This window comes from Schistocerca americana, chromosome 3 (assembly GCF_021461395.2).
Source record: "Schistocerca americana isolate TAMUIC-IGC-003095 chromosome 3, iqSchAmer2.1, whole genome shotgun sequence".
In the NCBI taxonomy this organism is placed as follows: domain Eukaryota; kingdom Metazoa; phylum Arthropoda; class Insecta; order Orthoptera; family Acrididae; genus Schistocerca; species Schistocerca americana.
This window is the reverse complement of record NC_060121.1, coordinates 178,839,502-178,859,721: the sequence shown is the minus strand read 5'-3', so window position 1 is coordinate 178,859,721 and position 20,220 is coordinate 178,839,502.

Genomic DNA, 20,220 nt, shown 5'->3' with positions numbered 1-20,220 from the left:
AAAGAAAAAAAAAAAGTTTTAATGTGAACCTTTGTGAATTTTCCCGATCTCAGAGATACGCAGTAGGCGTAAAAATTTCCCTTCGTTTATCGACATTTCACTGACGTAAATTGAATATGTTGCTATAACTGTATGTAAACTGTAAGTAAACAACAAATTTACGTATCTTCCAGATGTTCCCTCATTAGCAGATATCTAATTAGACGATGTTTTTCGAAAGTTTCCTACAACGCCACCGAAATGAAAGGGTAGGTGTACATCACAGTGAATAACACGAACAGTTGTGTGGGACTCGGGGAACAGCTGTGCGACGTCTCTCGTAAATGCTTTATTTCTGCCGTGCTCATTAGAAGTTGAGTGTTAGCTTCCTCTGTTCCTATTGTAACTCGGTCCCTTTGATTAAATTCTTTCATTAGAGGTACAGACAATTGAACGCCCTTACTCTCGCTCTGTAACGATGTTGCATGACATCCAGAGTCCTTTACACGGAAACTGCTCTCCGTCTCAGAGGCGAAGATAAGGTTACATCAGAACTTTCACTGTCAAGGTGCAACGAAAGTGTATGGCGAAGCGATACCGTTGCTGTATTGTCTCAACTGAAGGGCTACCAGGAAATGTTCATCGGGATTTATTTTCGTTGTAGATTGCGTACGAATGTTTTCAAAACTGACCTAGTCACTAAGATAAAGATTGTTTCGTACAGACTTTAACCTATCGTGTCGTGGCACATATATTTGACCAACACTTTTTAGTTACCAGCTGAGAGACTCCCCTCGTGAAATTAATCTCAGGGACGCTTGCTTGACATGTCGACGTGGTGTATCCTCTTATTGTAGTCTGGTCTTGTTCACGTGCACACCCTTTGCTAGCTGGTATACCAATCGATAGGACGCGAATCCCAATGAATGGCCAGATGAAATAATTAGTCACATATTTCTGTGGTGCAACGGGTAACAGCTTTAGGATTCAACTAGACGTACGATGACCATGTAGCCACAAGAGGTGGATATTGTCGTGAGCAGTGCAAAAAAATAGCATGTGAGGGGCTCGTCTTTCTTTTACTTATCGGTACGTTTGGATGTCTTTTGGGGATCTTTTGGGGATCCCTAATGAAATGAATGAGGTAGCGCAATAGTGAAATGTATGCTGCGTCTACTCATTCCAAAGTTACTTGATCATACTTCTGTTTTACTACATCTACTCGACCGTGTCCACACAGTATCTCACAAACACCAGATACGAAATTCTATATGAACCTGATATTTAGTTCATATTATTCCATACATAGTAATGGAACAGCTTGATTTGATTTAATCAGGTGCAGCTCGATTTGTTGTGATGTGAGGATCGAAGTAGACATTAACAGTCAGACTCGTGCACGAGACATATGCAAATGATACCTGTAGCAATTCGTCGTCAGTGATCTGATTAAATTATACTTTCGATAGGACCCAGAGAACATTGCAGGATATTAGGGAGATCATGTCCTGAAATTCTTCACTACCAATGTCGTTGTTGTGTTCAGTCCAAAGATTTGTTTAATGCAGCTCTCCATGCTACCCTATCCAGTGTAAGTCTCTTTATCTCTAAATAACTACTGCATCGTACATCTTTCTGAATCTGTATTCATCTCTCTTAGTCCCCCCCCCCCCCCCACCGTTCCTCCAGTACTAAATTGGTGAGCCTTTGACGTCTCAGAATGTGTCCTATGAATCTACCCCTGCTTCTTGGCAGATTGTGACACAAATTTCTTTTCTCGACAATTTTTTTCAGGAGCTCCTCATTAGTTACATGACCTGTCCATCTAATCTTCAGCACTCTTTTGTAGCATCACATTTCAAGAGCTTCTATTTTCTAATATTTTTATCGTCCATGTTTCACTTCCATACATGGCTACACCCACACGATAACTCCCAGAAAAGACTTCCTAACACTTAAATCTATATTCCATGTTAACAAATTTCTGCTCTTCAGAAACGCTTTTGTTACCATTGCTAGTCTACATTTTATATCCTCTCTACTTCGGCCATCATCAGTTATTTTGCTACCCAAATAGCGAAAGTTATCTACTACATTGAGTGTGTTGTTCCCTAATCTAACTCCATCAGCATCACCTGATTAAATGTGACCACGTTCCATTAACCTCGTTTTGCATGTGCTGATGTTCAGCTTATATCCTCCTTAAAAAAACTTTGCGCCATCCATTTAACTTCTCTTTAAAGTCCTTTGCAGTCTCTGACAAAATTACAATTTCGACGACAAACCTCGAACTTTTTATTTCTTGTCCTTGGCCTTTAATTTCTGCTCTAAATGTCTCTTTTGTTTCCTTCACTGCTTGCTTAGTGCACAGACTGAATAATATCTAGGATAAAGAAAAGTGTCTTGTGACGAGGGCCTCCCGTCCGGTAGACCGTTGGCCTAGTGCAAGTCTTTCGATTTGACACCACTTCGGCGACATGCGCGTCGATGGGGATGAAATGACGATGATTAGGACAACACAACACCCAGTCCTTGAGCGGAGAAAACCTCCGACGCAGCTGGGAATCGATCACGGGCCCTTTGGATTGACATTCTGTCGCGCTGACCACTTTTTTATCTCATTTTGTTCGATATTGTTCGTTGAATTTGTTCGTGGCGGACGTCCGATGACAGTCGTTCAGGTTGTTCGTTGATCCGTTTGCTCAGTTTTTTTATTACAGAGGATAGTTAAACCCTCTGACCAAACACGCTGAGCTACCGTGCCGGCTACCACTCAGCTACCGGGGGCAGACATATCGGAGATAGACTACAAACTAGTCTCACTCCTTTCTCAACCACTGCTTTCCTCGACTTTTATAACAGCCGTCTGCTTTCTGTACAAATTGTAAACAGCCCTTCGGTCCCTGTATTTTACTCCTGCCACCTCTGTAATTTGAAAGATAGTATTCCAGTCAACATTGTCAAAAGATTTCTCTTAGTCTCCCCCGACGTCAGTTTCTATCAGTCTTTCCATTTTTCTCATTTTTCTGTAAAGAATTCGTTTTATTATTTTGCAGGCATGACTTATTAAACTGATACTTCGGTAAAATTCGCGCCTGTCAAAACCTACTTTCTTTCGAACTGGAATTATTATATTCTTCTTGAAGTCTGAGGGTATTTCGCCTGACTTATACATCTTCAACACCACATGCAATAGTTTTGTCATAGCTGGTTCTCTCAAGGCTATCATTATATGTAGCTTTTGTGTGGAGGAGGGAGGGGGGGGGGGGGAGGCAGAAAGGAGACGGAAGAGAATAGTGACAGGACATTACGCGGAATCAGCGGTGGCGAGTGAAAATGTGTGCTGGATAGGAATTCGAGCGGTTAATCTCCTGATTATTAGGCAGGTGTGTTACCCTCTGCGCCACCCACGCTCTGTGTTTATCGCAACTGCGTGGAGTATCTCAGTACACCTCACGGCCGACCCACACTCCCACCGAGCGCCACCTGTCCTCAGTCTCTGCCCATTTCCTCCTTGCTCCCTACTCTGATACTGCCACAGAAGGGCGAATTTACTTGTGCATCCACACCGAAGAAGATAGACCCATTGCAGATCTAGGCGAATCACTTATGTAATCAATCACAAAATCACATGAAGGCTATCAGTAGCTCTGATGAAATATCGTCTACTCTCGGGGCCTTGTTTCGACTTAGGTCTTTCCGTGATCTGTCAAATTCTTCTTGCAGTATCATGCCTCCCATTTCATCTTCATCTGCGTCCTCTTCTGCCTTTGTAATGCTGCGTGCATCTTCATCTCCCTTGTATAGACCTCTATATAGTTCTTCCACATTTCAGCTTTCCCTTCTTTGATTGAGACTGGTTTCCCCTCTGAGCTCTTGATGTTCATACGGTTACTATTCTTTTCTCCAAAGGGCTCTTTAATTTTTCTATAGTTCGGTGATATATACGCTTTAAATGCTTACTTTTGTCCTCTCGCCATTCCTGCTAAGCCATTTTGCACTTCCTGTCAATCTCATTTTTTTAGATTTTTGTATTCCCTTTCTCTTGCTTCATTTAAAGCAATTCAATATTTTCTCTTTTCGTCAATTAAATTCAATATCTCCTGTGTTATCCAAGGATTTCTGTTTGGCCATTTCTTTTTATCTATTTCATCCACTGCTGCCTTTACTATTTCAGCTCTCAAAGCTTCCCATTCGTCCTCTACTGTATTCCTGTCCCCTGTACTTGTCAATCATTGCGAAATGCTCCCTCGGAAACTCTCAAAAACCTATCGTTCTTTCAGCTTTACCAGGTCCCATGTCCTCAATTTCCTACCTCTTTCCAATTCCTTCAGTTTTAAACTACAACCAATAAATTGCGGTCAGAGGCCACATCTACCCGTCGAAATGTCTTAATATTTAAAATCTGGTTCCTAAAACTCTGTCTTACCACTATATAATCAATTTGAAGCCTTCCACTGTCTCCACGACTCTTCCACGCAGGCAACCTTCTTTATGATTCTTAAACCAGTGTTAGCGATTATTAAATTATGGTCTGTGGAAAACTCTACCAGGCGGCTTCCTATTTCATTCCTTTGCCTCTGCTCATATTCACGAACTATTTTTCCTTCCCTTCGACTTCCTTCTATCGAATTTCAGTCACCAATCAGTATTAAATTATCGTTTCCCTTTGAATAATTTCCTTTACCTAGCCACATACTACTTCAGTCTCCTCGTCATCTGGGGAACTAGTTGATATATAAACTTGTACTACTATGGCGGGTGTGGGCTTCATGTCTATCTCGGCTACAATAATGTGCTCATTATTCTTTTCGTAGGATCTAAACACTATTTCAACTTTCTTATTCATTATTAAACCTGGTCCTGCATTGAAACTTGGTACTCACTGGAATTAATGAAAACGCGGAAGAGAGGACCCACCAATATAACTTTCTTTTCACACAACCTGTTTATTTAACAATGTATAACCATAAACTTTGTTTTTTTACAAAACAAACAGATTTTCAATATGAATAAACTTTTGCAAGAGAAATCAAAACAGCAGACAATAATTACAAGACAGCCGGCCTGCAGCCCACCCGTTATCAGGTGAAACAGAGGTGTTTGCTACCGCTCTTGTTAAATGCCCTTCTGCAGCACATGAAAACTCTATAAGCACCATTGATGAAAAAAGCAATTCAATAACTCAAAACATATGACGTAACTTTTAATCTGAAAGCTGTATGTTGGGAAATTCAGGGTTAAGACGCGCACCTAATATTTGCCCGAGCTCGCCCCCATTCCTCATTAAGAACCTCCGGAGTTATAGATGAAGCTAAAAGATCATTTATCTCCCATAAATTGGAGAGCGGGGAATTCATGGAATATGCGAGCATTAGGATAGCTGGGGTGATCTGGGACGCTTCATGCAGAGCAGAGTTAAATGCTATGTTTCACCAGGGCAAGGTGGTATCCCACTTCTTGGGTGATTTATGGTGGTAAATAATCAACGCTGACTTCACATTGAGGTCAATCCTTTCGGCAATGAACCCTGAGCATAATAAGGTGGGGTAGTAACATGTTTTATCCCATTGCCAAAACAGAATTGTCTAATCGACCTTGCCAGAAACCCAGGAGCGTTATCCGTAACCAACGCCCTCGGTGTCCCGAACCACCTAAATACACTCCTGGAAATTGAAATAAGAACACCGTGAATTCATTGTCCCAGGAAGGGGAATCTTTATTGACACATTCCTGGGGTCAGATACATCACATGATCACACTGACAGAACCACAGGCACATAGACACAGGCAACAGAGCATGCACAATGTCGGCACTAGTACAGTGTATATCCACCTTTCGCAGCAATGCAGGCTGCTATTCTCCCATGGAGACGATCGTAGAGATGCTGGATGTAGTCCTGTGGAACGGCTTGCCATGCCATTTCCACCTGGCGCCTCAGTTGGACCAGCGTTCGTGCTGGACGTGCAGACCGCGTGAGACGACGCTTCATCCAGTCCCAAACATGCTCAATGGGGGACAGATCCGGAGATCTTGCTGGCCAGGGTAGTTGACTTACACCTTCTAGAGCACGTTGGGTGGCACGGGATACATGCGGACGTGCATTGTCCTGTTGGAACAGCAAGTTCCCTTGCCGGTCTAGGAATGGTAGAACGATGGGTTCGATGACGGTTTGGATGTACCGTGCACTATTCAGTGTCCCCTCGACGATCACCAGTGGTGTACGGCCAGTGTAGGAGATCGCTCCCCACACCATGATGCCGGGTGTTGGCCCTGTGTGCCTCGGTCGTATGCAGTCCTGATTGTGGCGCTCACCTGCACGGCGTCAAACACGCGTACGACCATCATTGGCACCAAGGCAGAAGCGACTCTCATCGCTGAAGACGACACGTCTCCATTCGTCCCTCCATTCACGCCTGTCGCGACACCACTGGATGCGGGCTGCACAATGTTGGGGCGTGAGCGGAAGACGGCCTAACGGTGTGCGGGACCGTAGCCCAGCTTCATGGAGACGGTTGCGAATGGTCCTCGCCGATACCCCAGGAGCAACAGTGTCCCTAATTTGCTGGGAAGTGGCGGTGCGGTCCCCTACGGCACTGCGTAGGATCCCACGGTCTTGGCGTGCATCCGTGCGTCACTGCGGTCCGGTCCCAGGTCGACGGGCACGTGCACCTTCCGCCGACCACTGGCGACAACATCGATGTACTGTGGAGACCTCACGCCCCACGTGTTGAGCAATTCGGCGGTACGTCCACCCGGCCTCCCGCATGCCCACTATACGCCCTCGCTCAAAGTCCGTCAACTGCACATACGGTTCACGTCCACGCTGTCGCGGCATGCTACCAGTGTTAAAGACTGCGATGGAGCTCCGTATGCCACGGCAAACTGGCTGACACTGACGGCGGCGGTGCACAAATGCTGCGCAGCTAGCGCCATTCGACGGCCAACACCGCGGTTCCTGGTGTGTCCGCTGTGCCGTGCGTGTGATCATTGCTTGTACAGCCCTCTCGCAGTGTCCGGAGCAAGTATGGTGGGTCTGACACACCGGTGCCAATGTGTTCTTTTTTCCATTTCCAGGAGTGTATATTAGTAAGATGAGAGATGGTGATAAGAGCGCTCTCGCTCCGGCTAGGTATCAACCAAACGAACCTGCAGAAGGCGTCTACTACTACGAGAATATAGCAATTGCCTTTCTTTATCCGGGAAAGTGGGCCCACATAAGCAACAAACAATTTGTCCAGTGGATGCTCTTCCCGTTCCGACTGCATCAATCCCCTCGCAAGGAGTTACTTGGTTTTCCCTTCTTACAATCTCGGCATTCTTTGTCTAAACCACTAATGTGTTTATAAAGTGTCAGCCAGGTCAGTTGATCCTTGACCTTCTCCAAGGATTTATAAAGACCTAAATGTCCTCCTACTGGAGCGTCATGGAAATCGCAGAAGATTGGACTAACTAAGGTTCATAGGAGACAAACTCTAGGTTCCCCAGACCAACCTCTGCAATTACATAGAATGTTGTTCTTCACAAAATAGTCACTGGATTCCTGTCTTTCTAGTATTTGCTTCCTGCGACCCCCCCCCCCCCCTCCGCACAATGAATCTTTTTTCTGTTCAGTTTTCAAATTGTTAAACGTTTACTCATCAAGCTCAAGCTGTTGGAAAATCTTGCTTAGGGCGTAGGAACCCGAATATCGGATCCCTTAAAGTGCCGAACCTAAAATGGAAAGCCGAGATGCGGACTGTCCATCTCAAGATAGCCTTGTCTTCCTAGGACGAGCTAGGACACATCTAAGAGCCTGATTATCCGTGTCTAGGTCAAATTCACGATGTTCCAGATAGAACACAAATTTTTCCAAGGCAAATAACACAGCTAACGCTTCGCGCACATATACCAAGTAATTGAGCTCAGGCGCCTCCAGATGTCGGGAAGCAAATGCTGTAAAAGAACTGCAACCACACCAGTATTGCAAGCATCAGCTGGACCACAAATCTTTTCTTAAAATCAGGTAGTGCTGAAATCGGTGGGTTGGCAATGGCAGTTTTAATTCCTTCAAAGGCTGCCTGCTGACTTTCAGTCCAAACGAATTTCGCATTATTTATGCGTAACACATTTAACGGTGCTGCAAGTTGCGCGAAGTTTGGGACAAATCTGCAAAAATAATTAGCCATTCCTACAAATCGGGCAACCTCCTTCTTATTTCGTGGCTGCGGAAAATTCCTCAACGCTTTAGTGCGTTCCTGATCAATGCAAATTCCTCCCCGGACATCAACTGACCCAAAAATGACACTTGGGACTTAGCCGAGATTATCTTCGAGGGTTTGACAGTGTAGCCATCAATGCCAAATGTAGATGTTGGCATGCAGTGGAGGAATGTTGGACATGGATGGAAACAGGATGCGCCGTATTAAGACTTAGCCGTGATCTTCAAGTGTTTTATTATTCCCAGCTACAGTGCCGCATTCCTCTCTGTCTACATCACAGGGTCCCGCAATGCCAAGGACGCCAATTCGCTGTCTACAAAAGAGCTTGGCGCGAAGGGGCTACCTCAGCAACCCGTGCAATGTATTGTGGCGTGCCGGCTGTGTACAGTTGCAGTGTTTTGACAAAATCAGGATGCGCCAGCAGCCGACTCAGCAGCCTTCATCCCTGTTGTCTCAGCGCCACTTTCGGGAAGCCGCAGGGTGGCCCACTGAATGCTTCCTTGCCGTCGTGGTTAGGATGGCAGCAACAACAAGTGCCTGCGATCCGACAGTCAAATCTGCGGCCCTCGCCTCGGGATGCGTCCAGCGTGTGTTGGGAGCCAACAAGATTGCCTGCAGTAGTGTGCCATCGCGTGGCCCACCGCTGGCTGTCTACGGCCCCCACGTTGGTCTCAGACTGGGCTGGCCGTGGACTGGAACACTGGCGGCCCATCTGCTGCTGCGTGTAGCTGGTGTTGAGACACGCCCCACTGTCCAGGAGAGCTGCCACACTTGAATGGCCCTCGTTGGAATACCAGTACTTATTTATACGCAGCTGTGCGCCTCTGTTGTGCTAACTAGCCGCTCTGAGTCATGTACCCATAACACCCAGTTTGGGCCAGTGGGCCCATTCTGCCTGTAACTTACGCCTTGAAAACTGCTGCATTTACTCTTTTCAGCAGTTCTACGGCCCTGTGGCCTCGATTCTACTTCGCAACCGCTGGTAAGTGTAACTTACTTTCAACAGGAGCACACCAGGCTGTAACTTGTGAGCTCAGAAATATTGCACCAAATGTAACTTTCTCCTGTCTTAAACGGTAGTGCCCCTACATTATTCCCCCCTTCGGAAAGACCCAGTCCCTTGGTCTACATCTAACTACTCTTAAACTTGTTTGCGTAGGCACGTACTTACGACATATTTACTATTACTATTAGAATACTTAGATGTGGTCCACTCCTCTTAAAACACAAGACATGAGACAAAACGTAACAATTCCTTACTGGATGACCACTCCACCTAATGCTCCATCACCTCTTACCTACCCATTTTATACTCTTGGTATCCAATCCACTGGGACTTGAACTACTGTCAGTGCCCTCTTGGAATTGGCTCTCCGCCTGATCAGGCCGGCCGGGGTGGCCGAGCGGTTCTAGGCGCTACAGTCTGGAACCGCGCGACTGCTACGGTCGCAGGTTCGAATACTGCCTCGGGCATGGATGTGTGTCATGTCCTTAGGTTAGTTAGGTTTAAGTAGTTCTAAGTTCTCGGGGACTTATGACCTCAGAAGTTGTCCCATAGTCCTCAGAGCCATTTGAACCATTGAACCTGATCAGAATGAAAACAACAAACAACGAAGTTAAGGCTGCGATGGCACTTGACACAGAGGTGCTCAAAACGATCGTTACTTGTCGTTGCCTTTCCCTACATTGATGCTGCACAAGCTGCTCGGCTGATATGCACCCCTCTTGCGCTGAAATGAACTGATTTACGGATTTTAACAGACTTGACTCCAGAGTTTGATTTAACAAGGTCAGAGTCTGCCTTGGCAAAACTCTGAAGTTTGCTTCTGGCCAGTATAGCTGAGGCTGTGTAACATTCAATTGCGTGACTCCTGAAATTGACGCTGGCACCTACTCAACTTTCTACTGCTATCAAATCTTCGTAGGTGGAGAAGATCCAATGCATCTCAACCAGTTGCAAGCTCCATTTTGGCTCCACGATGCCCCTTGGATAGGCTATTTCTTTCCTCCTGGCTAAAAATAACTGCGCCGAGTACATGTCCGGTTTGGTGCTTATCAGCCTGGCTGGACCTACCGTTACCTTCCCTCTATGGCAGCTCCTTAATTCCTCCCTTGTCGTCTCGGTGTAATGGCTGTTAACTGCCGAGATCAGTAATACCTCCTCAGTTTTTTACTTATACCAACTTGCTCAACGCTCCCCTTTTCAGTGACCTGAGGACAGTGATCACCATCATCCCTCCTCCCATTCAAAAAAGGGTGCTGTCCCCAGCAGGCTCACAATACTTAAAAACATATACAACACACGAAAATACAATGCCTAGTTAATCTACATAAACCCCATGCTACATAACACGAAAACAAAAAACTATGAATATTCTACTACTCTCTGGATCACAAATCATACTGTACTCTATCTTCCTGGTTTTCCCTGCGCTTAACACCTCTCTCCACTCTCTCTTTCTTCCTCTTACCTTCCTGTGACATGCCTGGCATCACATCCGGACAACCTTTAAATGGCCGCAACCACCGAATGTGTACTACCGTTGTTCTAGTTGGCAGCTGAAGCTTAACATTAATGGGGGATGTGGTTTCAGCTGCTTGGTATGATACTTGATACCTCGTGACGAACTACTTCGTTTTAGCTTTTGGCGTCTGGGGCCTAGAAAGCATTACCCATTGCCCTACCCTGTACTGTGGTAAACTTCCTTTCTGCTTCACTGCATCTTCCTGCCTTTCCAAAGCCTTCATATTCGCCTTTTGTACCCATTTCCAAACATCCTGAATTGTCCTCACGAATTGACGTACAGGTTCACCGGCCCTTCCTTTCTGTAGCTTCACTGAATCAAACAGTCATGGCATTTTTCGCGCGTACTGTACTTCAAAATGAGACAAATCGGTATTGGTATGCATTGTATGTGCATACAACACCCTTCAAATACTCGTCCCACTGACAGTGATGAGAATCCACATAAAAACTCAGCATCTTCGAGATTGTTCTGTGTACCTGATCTGTCCTGCCATTCACCTGTGGATGCAACATGCTCGTCCTCAATTTCTTTACATTCAACAAGATACACTGTTCCTTCATTAAATCTGAGATGAAGTTGGTCGCTTGGTCAGTAATTATTGTCTCTGGTATACCAAACTTCAAAATCCAGTTGTTTATTAACGCTTGTGCGACCATTGCTGCCTGTTGATTTGGCATAGCCACCATCTCCACACACCTCGAAAAATGGTTTATTACTGTCAGAACGAATCTGTCCCCCAATGGTGTTCGACTAAAGGTCCTAAGACATCAATTCCCAACATAGAAAATGGACATGTCGCTTCCAGCAATTGTTGTAGCTGTATCCGTTTCCGACTCAAATCTGCTCTCTCCGCACATGGTATATAATTCTTAAAATACTGATCCACATCTACTTTCCTGCCTCTCCACCAATACCTCTCTGCCACTCTCCTGTTCGTACCTGTACTCCCACCATAACCACACAACATGTGACCATGTGCTTCTTTTGAAACCTCATCTCTCAGCTTCGTTGGCACTACTACCCTTGGTCCTAACTTCGTTTCCCTGCACAGAAGACCATTGTACATATTAAATTGTGGCTGTGTCTGATACAATTTACAATCATTGTCAGCATCTTGCAATTCTTGCCATACAGCTAGGACATAACCTATGACCTCTACTTTTGCCACCTTTCTACTCAGTGCATCTGCATTACTGTGCTTCTTCTTAGTCTTGTGCTTCACCACATAGTCAAATTCACTAAGCCTCACAGCCCACCTAGCGAGTCTAGTCGATGTGTCCTTTAACCCCAACAACAACTTCAACGCAGCATGATCTGTCACTACCCGAGATCTTCCCTTATATAAGAAACAGTTAAAATATGTGATTCCATAGATTACGCTAAGCATCTCCCTCTCTGTTGTTGAGTAATTCCTCTCTGCTGCGTTCAACTACTAGACACATAGGCTACAGGATGTTCTTTCCCATCAATTTCCTGACTAAGAACACATCCTAATGCTTGATTCAATGCCTCGCATGCTAGAATAAATTCCTTTTCAAAATCTGGAAACACAAGAACAGGACTTGATGTTAACACATCTTGCAGTTTGTCGAACGCTTTCTGACACTCCTCTGTCCACTCAAATTTCACACCCTTCCGTAACAATCGCGTCAATGGCTGTGCTAAATCTGCAAAAGCCTTCACGAACTTTCAATAGAAATTGCAAATTCTGACGAATGATTGCACTTCCTTAACTGTTTTTGGCTCCCGAAAATCCCTTACAGCCTGTACCAACATTGTATCTGTTCGCACTCTGTCCTTACGGATGATATGACCTAAATATCTCACTTCTTCCAATGCAAAATGACACTTCTCCAGTCTCAACGTCAAACGAGCTGCTCTTAACCTCATAAACACTTCCCTTAACCGCTGTCTATGCTGCTCCATACTACTTGAGAACACTATTGTTTCATCCAAATAGACAAGACACAGCCGTGGTTTCAAACCCCTCAACACACTGTCTAGCAACCTCTGAAACGTTTCCAGAGGGTTTTTCAAACAGAATGGCATTCCGATGTACTATTAATGTCCTCCAGGAGTAGAGAAAGCAGTTTTTGGACGATTCTCCGGGGCCACCTTTAACTGATGATAACCACTTGTGAAATCCATCGTAGAAAAGTACTGGCACTGACCCAAGTGATCCAAAGTCTCCGATATGTCTGAAATGGGGTATGAGTCCGTTACTGTCTTATTATTGAGGTATCGGTAGTCACAACAGAACCTGTAATTCTTAGTTCCATCCATAGATTTTTTAGGCACAACGACACTGCCTGCTCCCCAGCAACTATTACTATGCTCTGATCAATGAAATCCTCCACAATCGGCTGCAAATACCTTGGTATTCTGTATGGTTTACGGTAAACAGGTGCTTGGTTTCCTTTTGGTATCCTATGTTGAACCAATGGAGTTGCTGGTAACGGCCCTCGCGGAGAAAACAAATCCTTAAATTTCCATAACAATTCTTCCATATTCTCTTTTTCTCCTCCTTTCAAATGCTTAACTTTGTTACGCAGTGCAGTTCTGTTGGCAGTTAGTGGTTGATCGCTACACCTACCTCTCGAACATCAGTCATCTTGTACATCCAAATTCGCTAGTAAAACTCCTTTTCCCAAATTCGCATCTACAGCGCTAAAATTATCCACGTTCACGGGGACTACTCGCCCATCGTTTCCCTCTTGTACTACGTTTCACAAAACAACCTAATGGATCCAAAACTTTATTGTCCTCCAATGGTTCAATAACACATACTGCACCCCACAGGTAGATTTGATTCTACACTTACCCAAAGCGACGTCCCGGTGCCACTAGACACATACCCATGCGAATTAAGCCTTAATGCTAATGTACGCGGCTCAACTGGTTTGTTCATTACCTTGAACGCCCCTTGCGACAGCTCTGCATCGACAACAGTTTCCCCTAGCTGAAAAAACATTCCACCAAGTTCTGCAGTTCGTTGTCCAAGGTCATTTTTGTCATGATGTTGGTGCAAGAAATCTACTCCCAGGATCATGTCATAGCCCTCGCTTACCCATGGTACTACCTCCATGCATGCATGCATCAAATCCCTACGTGAAAATCAACTGTCACTGACCCCAAAGGTGTGGCCTCCTTATACCCCACTCCATGCAACCTGTAACATGGTGTTCTAACTTCCTTCATCCGAATAAACTCTTAGTAGCCACTGACACTTACGCCCCTGTGTCGAACAATATCTTAAACTTTTTCGTTCCTATGGATCCTACCACTGAACGTTCCACCTATGCATACGTATTTTTAGCATTGAAATAAACTGGAGCTCCCTTAGGTGAGTCTTGGGCCCCCCTCTGCCGTTTAATGATTGTCCACCTCTCTTATCTCCACTTCTCCATCCTCCACGCTGGTGATTTCCACCCCTTCCTCTATTCTTCCGTGACTGGGTTCATTGCCTCTGCACATGTCCCATACGACCACACTCATAATATTTTATACTCGTTTATACCTGTTTGTCTCTCTCATACCACCGTTGCCACGTCTATTTCTTCACATTGGATTGACAGATGAATGGCCGAATACAAATCTTTCGGAGTCCCTTCACGCACTTGCCGTGACATATGCGCCGGTAACCCCCTCAAACGCCCTTTGCTCGGCCTCCTGCAACAGAACACCACTCGCTTCATCGCTGTGACCCCAACTCGTAAGTATACTCGTTACTTTCTCTTATTCTGTCTGAAAATTTCTCTACCATCTCCCCCTGTTTCTTCGACATTGTACTCAACCTCTCCCTAAAGTGGCGACAGCTCTTCTGTTTCTTGTACCTCTGTAAAGGCCCCTCCTTCAACTGCTTAAGGCCTCAGAACACCTTACATATGTCTTCGTTTCACGCGTTAATCTAATCTTGGCTATAAGTAACAACTGTTCATCAGACCAACCATTCATCACCGCTGAAGTTTCCAAGTCTTGCACAAACAAATGCACATCTTCAGATGCCTTACCAGAAAATGGAATAATCAAACTCCCGGCAGCTGGATCAATCTCCTGCTGCAGCACCCTATGCAACAACGACTGGTCAGATGCGGTTTCCCACTCACTCCTAGATGTTAGTTCACTTCTCAACTGCTTATTTTCCGCTGTTAATGGTGCTACCTTTTCCAACAAAAATCCATACCGCTTCTGGTTGTGACACACCTTGCATCCTCGAGTCTGACATTGTGTTGCTTTCGTTCCCAGTTAGTCCCATTTCAACCTATAAAATCCCACAGAAACAAAACAATACAAAGTAATTAAATGCCATCAAAGGAAAAAAAAATTCTTACTGCCCCGAACACACTAACGCTTACTCTGTCAATGCAAAGAAAGAAAACGTCCAAACCCCAAAAAGAAAAATTGGTCCACACTCACCACATTTTTGTCATACTGCACGGACGACGCCCGCTATTCTGATATCAAATGTAACCATCACTGCCAAATTTAGATGTTGACGTGTGGTGGAGGAATGTTGGACGTGGATGGAAACTGCCAGAATGCGCCGTATTAAGACTTGGCCGTTATCTTCTTTTTAGCACTCGATCGAAGAAACTGGATAAGCTGAAGCAACAATTTGACCGGATGTCGCTGATTTTGCCTGACTACCATTACGAGATACGTTATGGGTCCAGAGCACAAAACACCAATGTTGACGTCCTGTCTCACATACAGCAGGCCTGGCGACTGATTATTAGCGTTGTCAGCAAGATAACATAGCTTTAGTTATATATATATATTACTGTTTAAACACCCTTATTTTTAATCTATGTATATTCTGGGTCGCAGCAGGTCTGGTGACTAAGTATTACTGTTGTTAGTAACATCTGCTACCTGTTGCTTCAACGACTATCTTGTTGTAGTCCTTTATCTATGTCTGTTAATATTTAAAAGGCAAAACAATTCTGGGCATTTACCTGGTAGCTTACAGGCATCAGCTGTAGCATTCTGGGCTTGTTGCTTGGTTGATTACATTTTTCAAGTTTTATATACATACATACTGGTTAAATCTTTGGTCGCAACAGGTCTGAGAACTAACCTATCATTATTGAGAATGTGCCCCAGTTGTTGGTTTGATTGCGTAGTGACCATAATTTTGGTATATCCCTTTATACACACTTTTATATACATTCTTCCGACTTAAGGTTGGTATTCATGATCATTGCAGGGCCGATGTTCCGCACCCAACCGTGATCTTGTACCCTGTAGGCTTGGGTGCGTATTTTAGTTGAGAGAGTTGCCTATTCTGAGGCGCGCCACTCGCTAGTGCTATCGGAGCCTGTATTGCTCGATCCCCCAGAACTTGGTCTAGCCCTTCCACTCCCATTCCTACTTAACGATAAATCCAAACTTGAGTTGGACCATATCAATTTCGACCGCGTAACTTGCTGTCTTCTTCAGGTGCTACCCGAGAATGGTCCTTGGGCGGATCGAGTCCAGTATTTATGCCTGTAAGCTGCTGGGCGCCCCCTAGCCGGTCCGCGCCGCATCAGATGTTCCTTCCGCGGTCCGCGCCCGCCAGACGCGGCTCCCATGGTCCATTCTGGTCGCTGGTGTTCCCACTCTCGTCCGTCGGTCGGAACACCAACGATCAGAGGAGCAAACACCCAGTGCGGAGCGGACCGACTAGGGAGCAACCAGCAGCTTACAGGCATAAATACTGGACTCGATCCGCTCAAGGACCAGTCGCGATAGTGCGACTCGCCGCAATTTTCAACTGGATCCTCACAACAGCCGTCTATCCTGCCCATTGGAAGCACCCAATAGTGATCGCCGTACCAAAAGTAGGGAAGAACCGACGCCATCCACAGAGCTACCGACCTATCAGTCTTCTACCTCACGTCAGCAAACTCTTCGAACGACTCCTACTGCCACGACTACAGAACTTCATCAACCAACACGAAATTCTACCACCAGAACAGTTTGGCTTCCGCAGCGGTCACAGCACAACTCAGAAAATCCTCTGAGCAGTCGAATACATCATTGAAGCCTTCAATTTTGCGACGCAGTCCTGCTCAACGTGACGAAAGCTTTTGACAGCGTTTGGCATCATAGACTCATATGGAAACTCAACTGACTCCACTTTCCGAAGACATACATCCGCCTCATCGCATCACACCTCCAGAATCGCACTTTCGCTTTCCGAATAGAAGAGGCATTTTCAACTGCACGTCGTATCAACGCCGGAGTGCCCCAAGGATCTGACCTTGGGCCGCTCCTCTACTCAATTTTCACGTCGGACATTCCTTCGCAGTCACGAGTGGAGAAGGCTATATACGCCGACGATACAATGATATACACGCGAAGCCGGTGGAGAGAGGTCCTCGTGCATTGCTTGCAGAGCGCGCTCAACGCCCTTGAGCAATGGGCAGCCAAATGGCGCATTAGTTTCAACCCAATGAAGACGCAAGCAGTCATTTTTACTCGACGGAAAACCACGCCTGCCCGACGAGTTTACGACACTGAGCTCCCGTGGGAAGCCTCTGCGCGATATCTCGGCGTCATACTGGACAAAAGACTAACTTGGAAACTGCACATAGAAGACGTTCGTGCCAAAGTGAATCAGCGGATTGGGGCCCTGTACCCCCTCATCAATGAAGGCTCAGACCTCTCCGTCACGAACGGACTTTTGACCTTTCGTATGTATGTTCGGCCGCTAATGGATTATGCCTGTGAAGTATGGGGCTGTGCGGCTCGAACACACATACAGCGACTGCAGTCCCTACGGAACAAGATTCTACGCCGCGTATTTCACGTGCACTCTCAGTTTCCACATCGCTACCTCCAAGATGAAGCAGAAGAACAAGAAGTAATACAACGACATCAAGACATCGCAAGACGCTTTTACAGGAAGACTCAAGACGCCGAAAATCCCCTCATCAGAGCACTTAGAACACCACAGTACGCAAGAGACCGCTACAGAAGACCTATTGCCTTACTTGACCGTGTATAAGACGACGTAACAAGAAGACGTACTCATTTCAACACAGTCCTGAAGGGCTCTGAAGACAATTTGCCCCAGAAGACAAAAATGGTTCCGCGCCGCAACTAAGCAAAGACGTTCATCCCCCGTCCCAAACACACACAAGATACACAGAAAATAAAGATACCCATACCTACACGCAAAACCCAGAAGAAGCAGGCAATGCTAAACAGTAAATCCTGCACAAAATAGCTGTAAGATAGCCATAAGAAGGTGGACGGAGCCCAAGGACCATTCTCGAGTAGCACCTGAAGAAGACAGCGATTTCCGTCGTCGAAATATCGTGCGAGAACGACGCAAACATCCGGCAGAAGTCTCATTTTTCAACATGTCAACAGATCGCCGGAAAAGCCTGAAGAATTACAAGGGACATTTTGTTTTCAGCTAGATGAAAACGGTTGGGAGAGACTGTACAAATATCTCACGACGACCTATGAAGTGGCTAGAGTCTCAATCAGGTCCTGACACTCCGCAAACTAGCACGTAATGCGCTTCTCAGTTGGAAATTTAGTCAATGAAGGTAGGTAATTTTCAATGCATTTGCTGCAGCCTCTTGGTTTAACCATGTTGCTGGAGTGGGAGGATATTAGGGTCGACACCCACATTCGAAAATATGGTATGAGTTATTGATTCGGTAAACCTGTGCTATTCTGAAATACCTGAAGAGAAATTTCGAGCGTTTTTGAATACTTTTCACAGATAAATTTCTTGTTCGATGTTTTAGGACACGCATGTAATATCTGTATCGTTAGGTTATACGTGTACAGCCTCGTCAGAGACACTGCGCTGCCAGAGACTAGTTAGGTTGTCTTTGCTCTAGTAAGGTGCGCTGGTATTAAGTGTAGATCGCGAGGAGAGAAGACATGAAGCTGTAGCGGTGTGAGTGGCAGTGAGCCGGTACAGGAAGGAAACACTAAATGGTATTCTTGCGAATTATTTTATTGATCTGATGGAAGATACTATTATTAGAAAATGAATATTATCGTTATGCATTGAATAAGAGTGGTTTATTAAGATAGATACTATTTTGAAAAGGATACTATTTAAAGTAACGAATGAACATACACTCCTGGAAATGGAAAAAAGAACACATTGACACCGGTGTGTCAGACCCACCATACTTGCTCCGGACACTGCGAGAGGGCTGTACAAGCAATGATCACACGCACGGCACAGCGGACACACCAGGAACCGCGGTGTTGGCCGTCGAATGGCGCTAGCTGCGCAGCATTTGTGCACCGCCGCCGTCAGTGTCAGCCAGTTTGCCGTGGCATACGGAGCTCCATCGCAGTCTTTAACACTGGTAGCATGCCGCGACAGCGTGGACGTGAACCGTATGTGCAGTTGACGGGCTTTGAGCGAGGGCGTATAGTGGGCATGCGGGAGGCAGGGTGGACGTACCGCCGAATTGCTCAACACGTGGGGCGTCAGGTCTCCACAGTACATCGATGTTGTCGCCAGTGGTCGGCGGAAGGTGCACGTGCCCGTCGACCTGGGACCGGACCGCAGCGACGCACGGATGCACGCCAAGACCGTAGGATCCTACGCAGTGCCGTAGGGGGCCGCACCGCCACTTCCCAGCAAATTAGGGACACTGTTGCTCCTGGGGTATCGGCGAGGACCATTCGCAACCGTCTCCATGAAGCTGGGCTGCGGTCCCGCACACCGTTAGGCCGTCTTCCGCTCACGTCCCCAACATCGTGCAGCCCGCCTCCAGTGGTGTCGCGACAGGCGTGAATGGAGGGACGAATGGAGACGTGTCGTCTTCAGCGATGAGAGTCGCTTCTGCCCTGGTGCCAATGATGGTCGTATGCGTGTTTGGCGCCGTGCAGGTGAGCGCCACAATCAGGACTGCATACGACCGAGGCACACAGGGCCAACACCCGGCATCATGGTGTGGGGAGCGATCTCCTACACTGGCCGTACACCACTGGTGATCGTCGAGGGTACACTGAATAGTGCACGGTACATCCAAACCGTCATCGAACCCATCGTTCTACCATTCCTAGACCGGAAAGGGAACTTGCTGTTCCAACAGGACAATGCACGTCCGCATGTATCCCGTGCCACCCAACGTGCTCTAGAGGGTGTATGTCAACTACCCTGGCCAGCAAGATCTCCGGATCTGTCCCCCATTGAGCATGTTTGGGACTGGATGAAGCGTCGTCTCACGCGGTCTGCACGTCCAGCACGAACGGTGGTCCAACTGAGGCGCCAGGTGGAAATGGCATGGCAAGCCGTTCCACAGGACTACATCCAGCATCTCTACGATCGTCTCCATGGGAGAATAGCAGCCTGCATTGCTGCGAAAGGTGGATATACACTGTACTAGTGCCGACATTGTGCATGCTCTGTTGCCTGTGTCTATGTGCCTGTGGTTCTGTCAGTGTGATCATGTGATGTATCTGACCCCAGGAATGTGTCAATAAAGTTTCCCCTTCCTGGGACAATGAATTCACGGTGTTCTTATTTCAATTTCCAGGAGTGTAT